The 11,211-nt window shown below is 43.9% G+C and overlaps 1 long non-coding RNA gene across 3 annotated transcripts; it reads right to left on the reverse strand.

Moving 5' to 3' along the window:
* Positions 1-6,177: 6,177 nt before the first annotated feature.
* Positions 6,178-9,982, reverse strand: LOC119291344. 3 transcript variants are annotated; one of them, XR_005142354.1, is made up of 5 exons: positions 8,899-9,982; positions 8,033-8,371; positions 7,615-7,821; positions 7,419-7,503; positions 6,178-6,554 (listed from the first exon to the last, which is right to left on the reverse strand). It is a non-coding gene; the product is annotated as an uncharacterized LOC119291344 (long non-coding RNA). The 3 variants fall into 3 exon arrangements; XR_005142353.1 differs by lacking the exon at positions 6,178-6,554 and having other exon boundaries at positions 7,285-7,503; positions 7,615-7,798; XR_005142352.1 differs by lacking the exon at positions 6,178-6,554 and having other exon boundaries at positions 7,285-7,503.
* Positions 9,983-11,211: the final 1,229 nt, after the last annotated feature.

Here is an 11,211-nt window from a genome sequence, read left to right on the forward strand (position 1 = left end):
TCTTTTATTCATGTTGTAACTGTATTATCCGGAAATCGTAATACACGTGTGAATACATAGACCATAACATGTCCCTAGTGAGCCTCTAGTTGACTAGCTCGTTGGTCGACAGATAGTCATGGTTTCCTGACTATGGACATTAGATGTCATTGACAACGGGATCACATCATTAGGAGAATGATGTGATGGACAAGACCCAATCCTAAGCATAGCACAAGATCGTGTAGTTTGTTTTGCTAGAGCTTTTCCAATGTCAAGTATCTCTTCCTTAGACCATGAGATCGTGTAACTCCCGGATACCGTAGGAGTGCTTTGGGTGTACCAAACGTCACAACGTAACTGGGTGACTATAAAGGTGCACTACAGGTATCTCCGAAAGTGTCTGTTGGGTTGACACGGATCGAGACTGGGATTTGTCACTCCGTATGACGGAGAGGTATCTCTGGGCCCACTCGGTAATGCATCATCACAATGAGCTCAAAGTGACCAAGTGTTTGGTCACGGGATCATGCATTACGATATGAGTAAAGTGACTTGTCGGTAACGAGACTGAACGAGGTATTGGGATACCGACGATCGAGTCTCGGGCATGTAACATACCGAATGACAAAGGGAATTATATACGGGGTTGTTCGAATCCTCGACATCGTGGTTCATCCGATGAGATCATCGAGGAGCATGTGGGAGCCAACATGGGTATCCAGATCCCGCTGTTGGTTATTGCCCGAGAGCCGTCTCGGTCATGTCTACGTGTCTCCCGAACCCGTAGGGTCTACACACTTAAGGTTCGGTGATGCTAGGGTTGTATGAATATGAGTATGCAGTATACCGAATGTTGTTCGGAGTCCCGGATGAGATCCCGGACGTCACGAGGAGTTTCGGAATGGTCCGGAGGTAAAGAATTATATATAGGAAGTGGTATTTCGGCCATCGGGAAAGTTTCGGGGTCACCCGGTATTGTACCGGGACCACCGGAAGGGTCCCGGGGGTCCACCGGGTGGGGCCACCCATCCCGGAGGGCCCCATGGGCTGAAGTGGGAGGGGAGCCAGCCCATAGTGGGCTGGTGCGCCCCCCTAGGCCCACCCCCTGCGCCTAGGGTTGAAACCCTAGGGTGGGGGGGGGGCGCACCACATGCCTTGGGGGGCACTCCTCACCCCCCTTGGCCGCCACCCCCTTGGGAGATTGAATCTCCCAGGGCCGGCGCCCCCCTGGGGGCCTATATAAAGGGAGGGGGGAGGGGCAGCCGCACCCTGAAGTCCTGGTGCCCCCTCCCCCTGCTACACCTCTTCCTCCTCCGTCACGTGCTTGGCGAAGCCCTGTCGGAGTGCTGCTGTTCCACCACCACCACGCTGTTGTGCTACTGCTGGAGCCATCATCATCAACCTCTCCTTCCCCCTTGTTGGATCAAGAAGGAGGAGACGTCACACACACCGTACGTGTGTTGAACGCGGAGGTGCCGTCCGTTCGGCGCTTGGATCTCCGGTGATCTGAATCACGGCGAGTACGACTCCATCATCACCGCTCCATCTAACGCTTCCGTACGCGATCTACAAATGGTATGTAGATGCAAACTCACTCCCTTGACTCGTTGCTTAGATGAACTCATAGATGGATCTTGGTGAAACCGTAGGAAAAAAATTTATTTTCTGCAACGTTCCCCAACAAGATGGACCCGGCTTTGCTCACTCAGGAGAAGCTTATGGCTGAACCTCCTGAAGAAATGACCACAGTATCTGACAAATGATGTGTTCTCTCCATGATTTTCATGGGTTTGGCAAGCCCTTTAAATTTGCTAGTTATCCCAGGTCTTATATGCTACTTTTGTTGCTCGGTTGTGGTACTGGAGAACTTTTTATTTTGTGGGGTACTATGGTTGGTTTTAATGTGCAACACTATGTGATGTGTTTTTGCTGCTCGAACTATGCTTGTTAATCATGAATTTAAATTCTAATCAAAGTTGAAGGTGCTGTGTTGGAATGTGAGAGGCCTTAATTCTGATATGCGTCAGCGAGCAGTTAGAGAGAAGATCAATGAGAGCCAATGCTCGGTTGTTTGTTTACAAGAAACAAAGTTATCTAAATGTGATCATCGGCTAATGAGAAGCATCTGCCCATCTAGATTTGACCAATTCATTGAGTCTCCCTCAAGAGGGGCCTCGGGTGGTCTATTAATTGCTTGGAGATCAGATTGTTTCACTGGTTCCTTGGTTGAGATTAAACCTTATGGTATTGTGGTTAATTTCACCTCGGTACATAATAATGATTGCTGGATTTTGGTTAATGTTTATGGTCCTAGTCAAGGGGGAAATGAGAGATGACTTCGTGCAGTGGCTCTATAATCTAAATATTGACCCCCAAACAAACTGGATGATTTTGGGGACTCCAACTTCATAAGGTCAAATGATAATAGAAACATGCCAGGGGGGATGTCAATGACATGTTTATCTTTAATGAAATAATAGGCCACCTTGGTTTGATTGAGTTGCCTCTAAAAGGTAGAAAATACCCCTGGTCAAACATGCAAGATTCCCGTCTGTTGGAACAGTTGGATTGGATCTTCACCTCTGCAAATTGGATTGATTCTTATCCAATGTCACAAGTTGTTCCCCTAGCCAAAACCACCTTTGATCATGTACCTTGCTTGGTTATTATCTTCACTTCTATTCCATAGGCTAACATTTTCGGGTTTGAGAACTATTGGACTGAGCAGCCTGGTTTCTTAGAATGTGTCCAACAATCCTGGTCACAACCTTCCTCAAAGCAACACATCACTGCCATCATTTCAGATAAATTAAAGGCCCTGAGGAAGGCTTTAAAGTCTTGGCAAAAAGGTATTTCACATATCAAGAACCTGATTGAGAAATGTAACTGGGTTATCTGCTGGATTGACAGTTTGGAAGAATGTAGGCCCTTATTCAGACAGGAATTCAATTTTAGGAAGTTGGTGAAATTGCATCATGCACACATGGTGCACTTATAATGTGTCTACTGGAAGAAAAGATGCACCATCAGATATATCAAGGTAGGGGAGGAAAACTCAAAGTTCTTCCAAGATATGGCATCTAAGAGACATAGGAGAAACTCAATTGCATCCTTGACTCTGGGGGATGGATCTGTCACTTCTCAACATGATGTCATTGATGATGCTTTCCATAAAGTTTTTAAGGAGAGAATGGGTCAAGCCAAGGGTATTAATATAGGCCTAGACTTTGATAATCTCCTCCAGAGGGTACCTGGGCTGGATGTGCTTGTGAAACCTTTTGGAAGATAGGAAATTGAGCCGGTGGTGAAGGAAATGCCAGAGGATAAATCACCAGGGCATGATGGATTTAATGGGCTTTTCTTCAAGAAGTGTTGGCACATTATTTCTCAGGAATTTAACACATTGTCATAGGAGTATCATGCAGGGAGTGCCAAGCTGGAGAACATTAATGATTCTTTTATTGTGTTGGTACCCAAATCAAATACCCCTGAGGGGGTGGTTGCCAACATGTTTCAACAGGAGAATTTGAGGTCTATTCACAAGAATCAGTATGGGTTTATTAAAACAAGAACAGTTCAAGATTGTCTTGCCTGGAGTTTTGAGTATATACACCAATGCAAGCACTCAAGGAGGCCTATAATCCTTTTTAAGATGGATTTTGATAAAGCCTTTGATTCTATTGAGCATGAGGCTATCCTCATAGTTTTGCAGGCCAAGGGTTTCCCACAGAAGTGGATTTCTTGGGTCAAAGAGTTGTTATCCTCTGGAACTTCTTCTGTGCTGGTAAATGGAGTTCCTGGCAGGCACTTCAAATGCAAATGTGGGGTCAGGCAAGGAGACCCTTTGTCTCCTTTGTTATTTGTTTTAGCATCTGGTATTCTCTAGTCAATGTTAAATAATATGGTCCAGAGGGGTCTTCTTTCACTCCAATTCCATCACATGATCCAGACTTCCCAGTGGTGCGGTATGGTGATGACACTATTTTATTTGTCCCTGCCCAGTGAGATCAATTGGTGGTGCTAAATGAGGCTCTTATGATTTTTTTCACAATCAACAGGCCTGAAAATCAACTTCCATGGATCCTCAATGATTCCCATCAATGTGGACAGTAACCTGGCAGAAGATCTGGCTAGTGTTCTTGGCTATAAAATTGGGACAATGCCTTTTACTTATCTTGGCCTGCCACTTGGTACAACAAGGCCCAGGATCATTGATTTCATGCCTCTGGTTGATTGCATGGAGAGCAGGCTCACTGCCAGCTCATGGTTCCTGCCACAGGGGGGAAGATTGCAACTGCTCAATTCTGTAATATCCTCAATGCCAATTTTATTCTTATGTAGCTTGCAAATTCCACCTGGTATTTTGAAGCAATTGGAAACGATACAAATACAATGCCTATGGAGGAAGTATGGACAGGAAACTGGACACTCTTTGGCTGCTTGGCCTCTGGTTTGCAGACCCAAGAACAAGGGGCCTGGGAATTCTAAACCTCAGTGTGCAAAATGATGCACTTTTGATTAAACATCTGCACGAATTCTACAACAAGGAGGATATTCCATGGGTACATCTAATCTAGAATCTATTATATAACTAGTAGAACGCCCGTGCGTTGCTACGGGCTACAATGCATATAAATAAATTAAAAAATTGTGAAGATCGTCTTTAAGGTCAAAACTCATCTATTCATCATACGTCCAGGCGTGTTCGGATATCAAAAGGGCGCCCAGCAGGATCCCAAAATTCAACCGTCTAGATAGTCCATGCTCCCCTAAATCTAGACCATATGTGGAGGACAAATATAGTTGTCCAAAGACTATCTACATTGTCATCTCCAACATGTGGGCCAAACATAAACCCTCCCCCCCCCTCCCCCGATGTAACCTTCATTTTTCCTGTCGGACACTCCCCTTCCTGCTCGATTTCCCGTTGTAACGGAACATTTCTCGCTAGAAGCCTCTCCTTTAGAACTGGATAATGTCCACCTCGCATTCACCCTGGCTCCCTCTCTCCTGTCCACCTCACATTCACCCTGGCTCCCTCTCTCCTTCACACCGTACTTTCCCACAAACATTGGAGTCCCTCACCAATCGTCCACCTCGATCCCCTCCGCATGTGTTCATGTCGATACGCCATAGCAATCCCGCAATCAGAGGGGACCCCAAAAAATAGCTTAAAAAGCATATATGATGTCTCCTGAGCCATTGCCACGTTGTAAAATATAGTTGAATGTTGTGCATTACCACCAATTGCAGCAAGCACCACTAATGTTGTAGCGGCCCACTTCTAATGTCGTTGTTTATATATGAATATATTGTAAGCAAAAAAAAGTTACATACCATTAAAAACATAAAGGAGATAACCATAATGTTCTAGCTGAGGGTTGTATAAGGGATCCTAGAGCAGCCCTAAGTTACAATGTTCCATTTGAAAAAAAATACATAACTATCTGATCAGACTATTGCCAGGAAATTAATCATTTGCAAGATGAGAATTAGCGCAGAGAGTAACAGATGTATGGATGTTTTTGTCGAGATTCAGCTTAAATACAAGTGAGAAGAAATATCATCAAAACACATACTGATCTTCATTGTAATTTCACATGTTATTCCATGGAGCCTATAAACAAAAGAAGAGGTCTGCAAAATAGCAGGAACCACAAAATGCACAACTATATCACATCTCACAGGCGAGCATGGGCTGGAACTAAGCAACATAGCAGAAAAAGCTTTGACAATCCATGTGCTAAACTAATCAGAAGACATGCTAGCATATTATCTGCAAAAGTGGCTGTGGCATGTTGTATGAACAATCTGATAGCAGATCACCTGTAGTGCAATTAACGAACATTTATAGTTATTCCATTGCTTGATTGGCTCACCAGCGAAAGCAACAATCTGCTCCCAGATCATATGAGCAAGTTATTTAATATATCATGATAGAAGATCTAATGAAGTTGTGAATTCCTCAACAACCAAGGCTCCTTCTTATGCTACAACAGGACTCACATATATTCAGTACCCACATTAGACAAAGAATTCAAGCACCTATTGGTCAAGAAGTAAGGATGCTACATTTATATTAATTCAACAATCCAAAAGTTGAATTTCACATGTTATTCTGCTAAAGATCAACTTGCTCCGTGTAACTTAAAAGTGTAGACAAAGCTTGCAATAGTGATTAATTCCATACCCGAGACATCCGAAAAGCATATGTTTGGGTTCTATGCATTGGAAATAGAATGTGTGGGGACATCTAGAACAATTTGTATGTTGTTTGGAAGTAGTCCTGCATATTACAGAAGAGCCTCATGCTAATGCAACTATAGTAAGAAAACAAAGTCCTGGAGGCATGACACAAGAAAACGTAAAGCATAGAAACAAATTACAACACAGTGAAGAGACCAAGAGATTTTCCATGATTCTAAAAAAGTGTTGAGGGGCGACAGATGGCGTCGACTTCGGCAGCCAGCAATCCCAAGGTGTAGCATGGTGGAGTAGGCGATGATGTGCAGCCTCGGCCAGCGTAGGGCAGCGGCCGATCGTAGTAGCAGCAGGCGGAGCTCTTGTCTTACCTGTAAAAGAAATCGGCATCATATTGAGATCTAAACTGCACAACACTAATATATGCGAGCCTGTGAAAAATAAGTGCAAACAGAAGTATCAAGAACTTTGAAGTTTGCTGCAAGAAAATTGATAACATTAAATGGAAGTTTCCCTAGCAGGCTAAAAATGTGTTAAGTTTTGGAGTGTTAATATCGAATGTAAAAGGTCCAATAATATACACACCTGGCCACTGACACACCAAGAAACATTGTCATTAGCTAAAACCCGAAAAGATAAACATCATAGGGAAAAGGGGATTTTTAATATCCTACTATTAGAAATATGATGAACATTGATGCAATCCTCCAAAAACCGATTGACACCAAATTTTGAACGGATGCATACTTGACACCTTCGTTCCATTATGTTGGCAAAAAAACCAAAACGGCACAGTGGGAAAAATTGATCAGGCTAAGGCACAAGGATGCAGAGGCTGCTAATGGATTCAGAAAAAAAATATCCTCACTGAGGATCTTGCATAATTTTGCATACATAACTGGATTATCTCTATATACTATTAAAGGCGATAAAAAAATTGTTTCTATGACAACAAATTCAAATCTAGCTTGAGAGGATAGAGCACAAACCAGTGAAAACCAAGATTAAGAACACAAATACTAAGAAAGTGAACTAAAGCATGAGTAGGTAGTTGATGCCCTGCTCGGCTTGTTCTATCTATTCACGCAAGAAATATGAGCATAGAAAAATTAAATTAGACCCACAAAGTAAATTTGTTTTACTTAGCTTTCAAAAAAAATGTTATACTTCCCTTGATCTTAAGTACCCAGTTTTACGACGACCATCTCCTGTAAAATTCTGTGCTCCAAGCTCACCATGACATGGTCCAATTAACGCTCCTTATTGTCATTATTCTGTTTCTTATCTGGCAAACCACCTCATCTCCCAACTGACTAATATCTGCAAACAATAGGCAGAACAAATTATCACCGCATGATATAGGCAGAAGAAAACACATAACTTGGTCCTAGTCGATGAAGATGCTAGATATTTGCACAAGTGCCCACGTACCTTGGTGTAGAGTGGACATTGTCATACTTGAAGTGTTGCGTTGGATGGCATGCTTGCAGCTATCCATGCAGCTCTGGCCACTGCTTGCGCCACGCTCGCCGACGTTGCTCTACCACTGCCGCAAGCACCAGCCACATGCTCCGCCGCGAGCAGCCAACCAAGATGTCACATCTTTGCATGAGTGCTGCATTCAGTTGTGCAGTTCATCTTGTAAATTAAACACATATAAATTATCACTCAACAACATATGGGCAAAATACATTAGTTCGTATACTTGCAATGAAGATTCTGAATTTTGAAACTATCTTGCCACTACACACTCACGGCTGGGGAGAAAGAGAGTACCCATGCAAACTTTTAGTTCAAACCCATGATAGCAAAGAAACACCATGAAAGATAAAATAGGTTTTTTATTTACCAGTTCAGCGCACGGCCATTTGTCTGAACAAAAACAAAATTTGGCTTCAGGCCATTGTCGACCATGGTCATGTGGATGCTCTAAATCCCTTATATCACCAAAACGGAGATATTAGCACCATTATCGGCGACCTTCCTTTCTTGCTTCGTCACCCCCTCATGGGTTATGAGTTATGACGACCATGATTCCGGCCGTCCCTCCGAGCACCTGTGGTCTGTACATCGACGGCCTGCCCTTTTCTCATTTTCTTGTCCCCGAAGAGTTCGATCGATCAGAAACTTGGAAGGGCGAGAGTAGCCATGTTCCTGCCCTGTGTGTGTTTTCTTTGCGCGAAAGTTCCTGTTTCAGTCAGAGAGGTAGAACTCTGTGTCAGCAGTTGTCTTGTCACTGAACTTTTAAATGACCGGCAATAAAGGTTGCTGCCTAATTTTAGAATGTCAAGTGTAAGTTTTCCACGTGTAGGTGTAGCAGCTAACAGGTTTGAACCAAACTGAATAAGAGAGTCAAAATGGAATCCTTTCTGACCTCACAATGCCTATGTATTTCAAGTAGCCATCATTTAAACACCAGACACATTGTCCATGTAAAAAGAGGTGAAAAAAAATCAAATCTGAACTGAACTTGACAGAATTCAGAAGTTGTATAGCTGACAATGGACCATCATATACAACAAGATCTAGTAAGCAATGCAAGAGCACACACGTACAAAGGGGTGAACATGCCTGATTGGTACTTTAATTTAACACATCGAATCATTGAGTTAGCTAGGTCTAGTTACACATACAGAGTTTAACATCAAGTTGCTGAGTTAGCAATGTCTAGCACGAAGTTAGGCATGTGACCTTCATGGGAAGAACTGGACATACCAATTCATTTGCGAGGCCAGGCCAGACCAACCTGCTTCTTTCCCCCTCTGCGCTAGCTCCAAGATGCATGTCTCGTCCTGGTCGATTAACCGCGACCTCGACCACTTCGATCCGCCGATGCCCGGCATCGCTACCAAGACCCACCAATCAGTCCTTGCTTGTGTCCATGGTGAAGATGAAGTCGCAGAATGCAGATATTGGCCAACCCACCGACCACGCGCACATGTGTTGGCGCGGCGCCCCGGGCGTGGCCTGACTGGTGCAGCGCGCTGAACCTTCCTCGCGCGGTTCCTACACCTGCCAAGGTCAGCAACGCGTGCCTGCACTTCCTCGGCCTCTGCTTGTTCCTGCGCCTCGCTGTAAACATCATCAGGTGTGTAACCTGCATACAGAAGAAAGATTGATATGTGCATGTAAAACGGAGAACCAGCAAGTCTGATTCAAACACAAAAGAACAAGGGCAAGCTTATGCTATCCTGCTGAGCCACGACCGGCACTACCCCTCGCCGTTTCAGGAGGAACAGGAGAGCACGAGCAGACCACCTCGGGACGAAGACCACCTTGTTAGCCACGCATGGAGTCGAGGAAGGCCGAGCCTAGAATTGTGGGGGGTCGCGACTACGTCAGCAATGTCGCCACACCGAAGATGGGGGTTGCTAGACGGGAGACGAGAGGGGGATAACCGGATAAGAAACCAGGGGATCGGATCGTGGGCATCTTCCGGATCAGATCGTGGGTGGGATGAAGGAGGATACAGATTCAGGGGATGAGAGGGATGGGGTGGGGATCATGAGAGCTTATCCATGTCTTGGGACGGCCATCCATGCCGAGCGGCGGCGGCGAGGTGCCATCGTGGTGGTGACGGGCGACGTATTCGAGGCGCCGGCAGCGCCGGCGTTCTCGTGATCCACGACGGCCGCATCTGCCCGGATAGGCAGATCAGCGGCGGCGGCTGCGCTGCCCGGATCGGCAGATCGGCTGCAGTGGCTGCGCTGCCCGGATTGGCAGATCGGCGGCGGCGGCGTATCCACGGGAGAGGGGGAGGAACGGATCGGGACCTCGTTCGGGGGAGGAGCGCTGTGTCTCGAGGGGATCGATGGGAGTTGTTTTTTCTGCCGGGTGTTTTTTTTGGCTGCGTGCGTGGGTGGGGTGGGGAGGGGACGAAAAAAAACCAGCGAAAGTGGTGGGACGATAAAAAACCAGCGAAAAAACCGAAAGACTATTCACTAACTGCTATATTAGGAGTAGAGATTAAAACAAGAGACAAATAAGCCACTATGTTCATCCACATAAGTTAAATTATTTTGACCATTAATTATAGATATAAACGGCTGAGATTTAAAGATGCAACGTTACATAGAGATATTATATATATGCATTGTTTTGGACATATGAAGTCTGTCACGTACATATATCTTTTTTTTAGACAGCCATCTACATAGATCTATGATGGAAAGTTCAAGTACAATCGTGTTAGAAGGAACCATCACGTACGTATGCGGAAACTGGGAGCAATCAAATCCGATTCATAATCTAACAGTAGGCAAAAAATACACACCCTACAAAAAGGCCAACCGCTAGGCCGAGATCAATCACGTGTTAGAAGGAACCTACAGGTTTTTTACTAAGTCATCATTACATACGTACGTGGAAACTGGGGACAATCAAATCCGATTCATATTCTAACAGTAGGAAAAAAATAGACACCCTACAGAAAGGACAACCGCTAGGCCCAGATCAAAGACGCTCCATCTGATCGGTGATCCTATGTCCACAGAAGTGCGGCAGAAAAAAAAAGACAGGTGATAAATAAAGATTAAAAGGTTAATATATGCACATCCTAACTCCTATGAGATGAATATATAAATAATCATACTATGGTTTATATATGAAATTCAAAATAAAAAATACTAGAATTTTTATTTCAGTATGGGCTCAGTGTAACATTTGTAAAATATCCAAATTTGAATTGAGTTTTAATATTTGAAACACTTACTGTATGGAAAAATAATGCAAATACGCAATAATAGATATAAAAATTTGAATAGGAATAAGATAGTGATTTTGTTCCCATACACAAAATTCATATGTAATATTTAATGAAATATAGAAAATCTTACAATGAAAGGAACTAAAATAATAATAAAAGAAAATAGAAATATAATTTTTGTTTAAACTCCAGCGACATCCTTAATGGTTATGATTTGAAATAAAAGTAATGTAAAACATTAGATATGTACAAGTGAGTCGTGACACATGCTATTTGCACGACCAACAATTTGTGTTGCACAGGAGAATGAAGCCGATCCAAAG

Source organism: Triticum dicoccoides, chromosome 4B, assembly GCF_002162155.2.
Source record: "Triticum dicoccoides isolate Atlit2015 ecotype Zavitan chromosome 4B, WEW_v2.0, whole genome shotgun sequence".
NCBI classification, from domain to species: Eukaryota; Viridiplantae; Streptophyta; class Magnoliopsida; order Poales; family Poaceae; genus Triticum; species Triticum dicoccoides.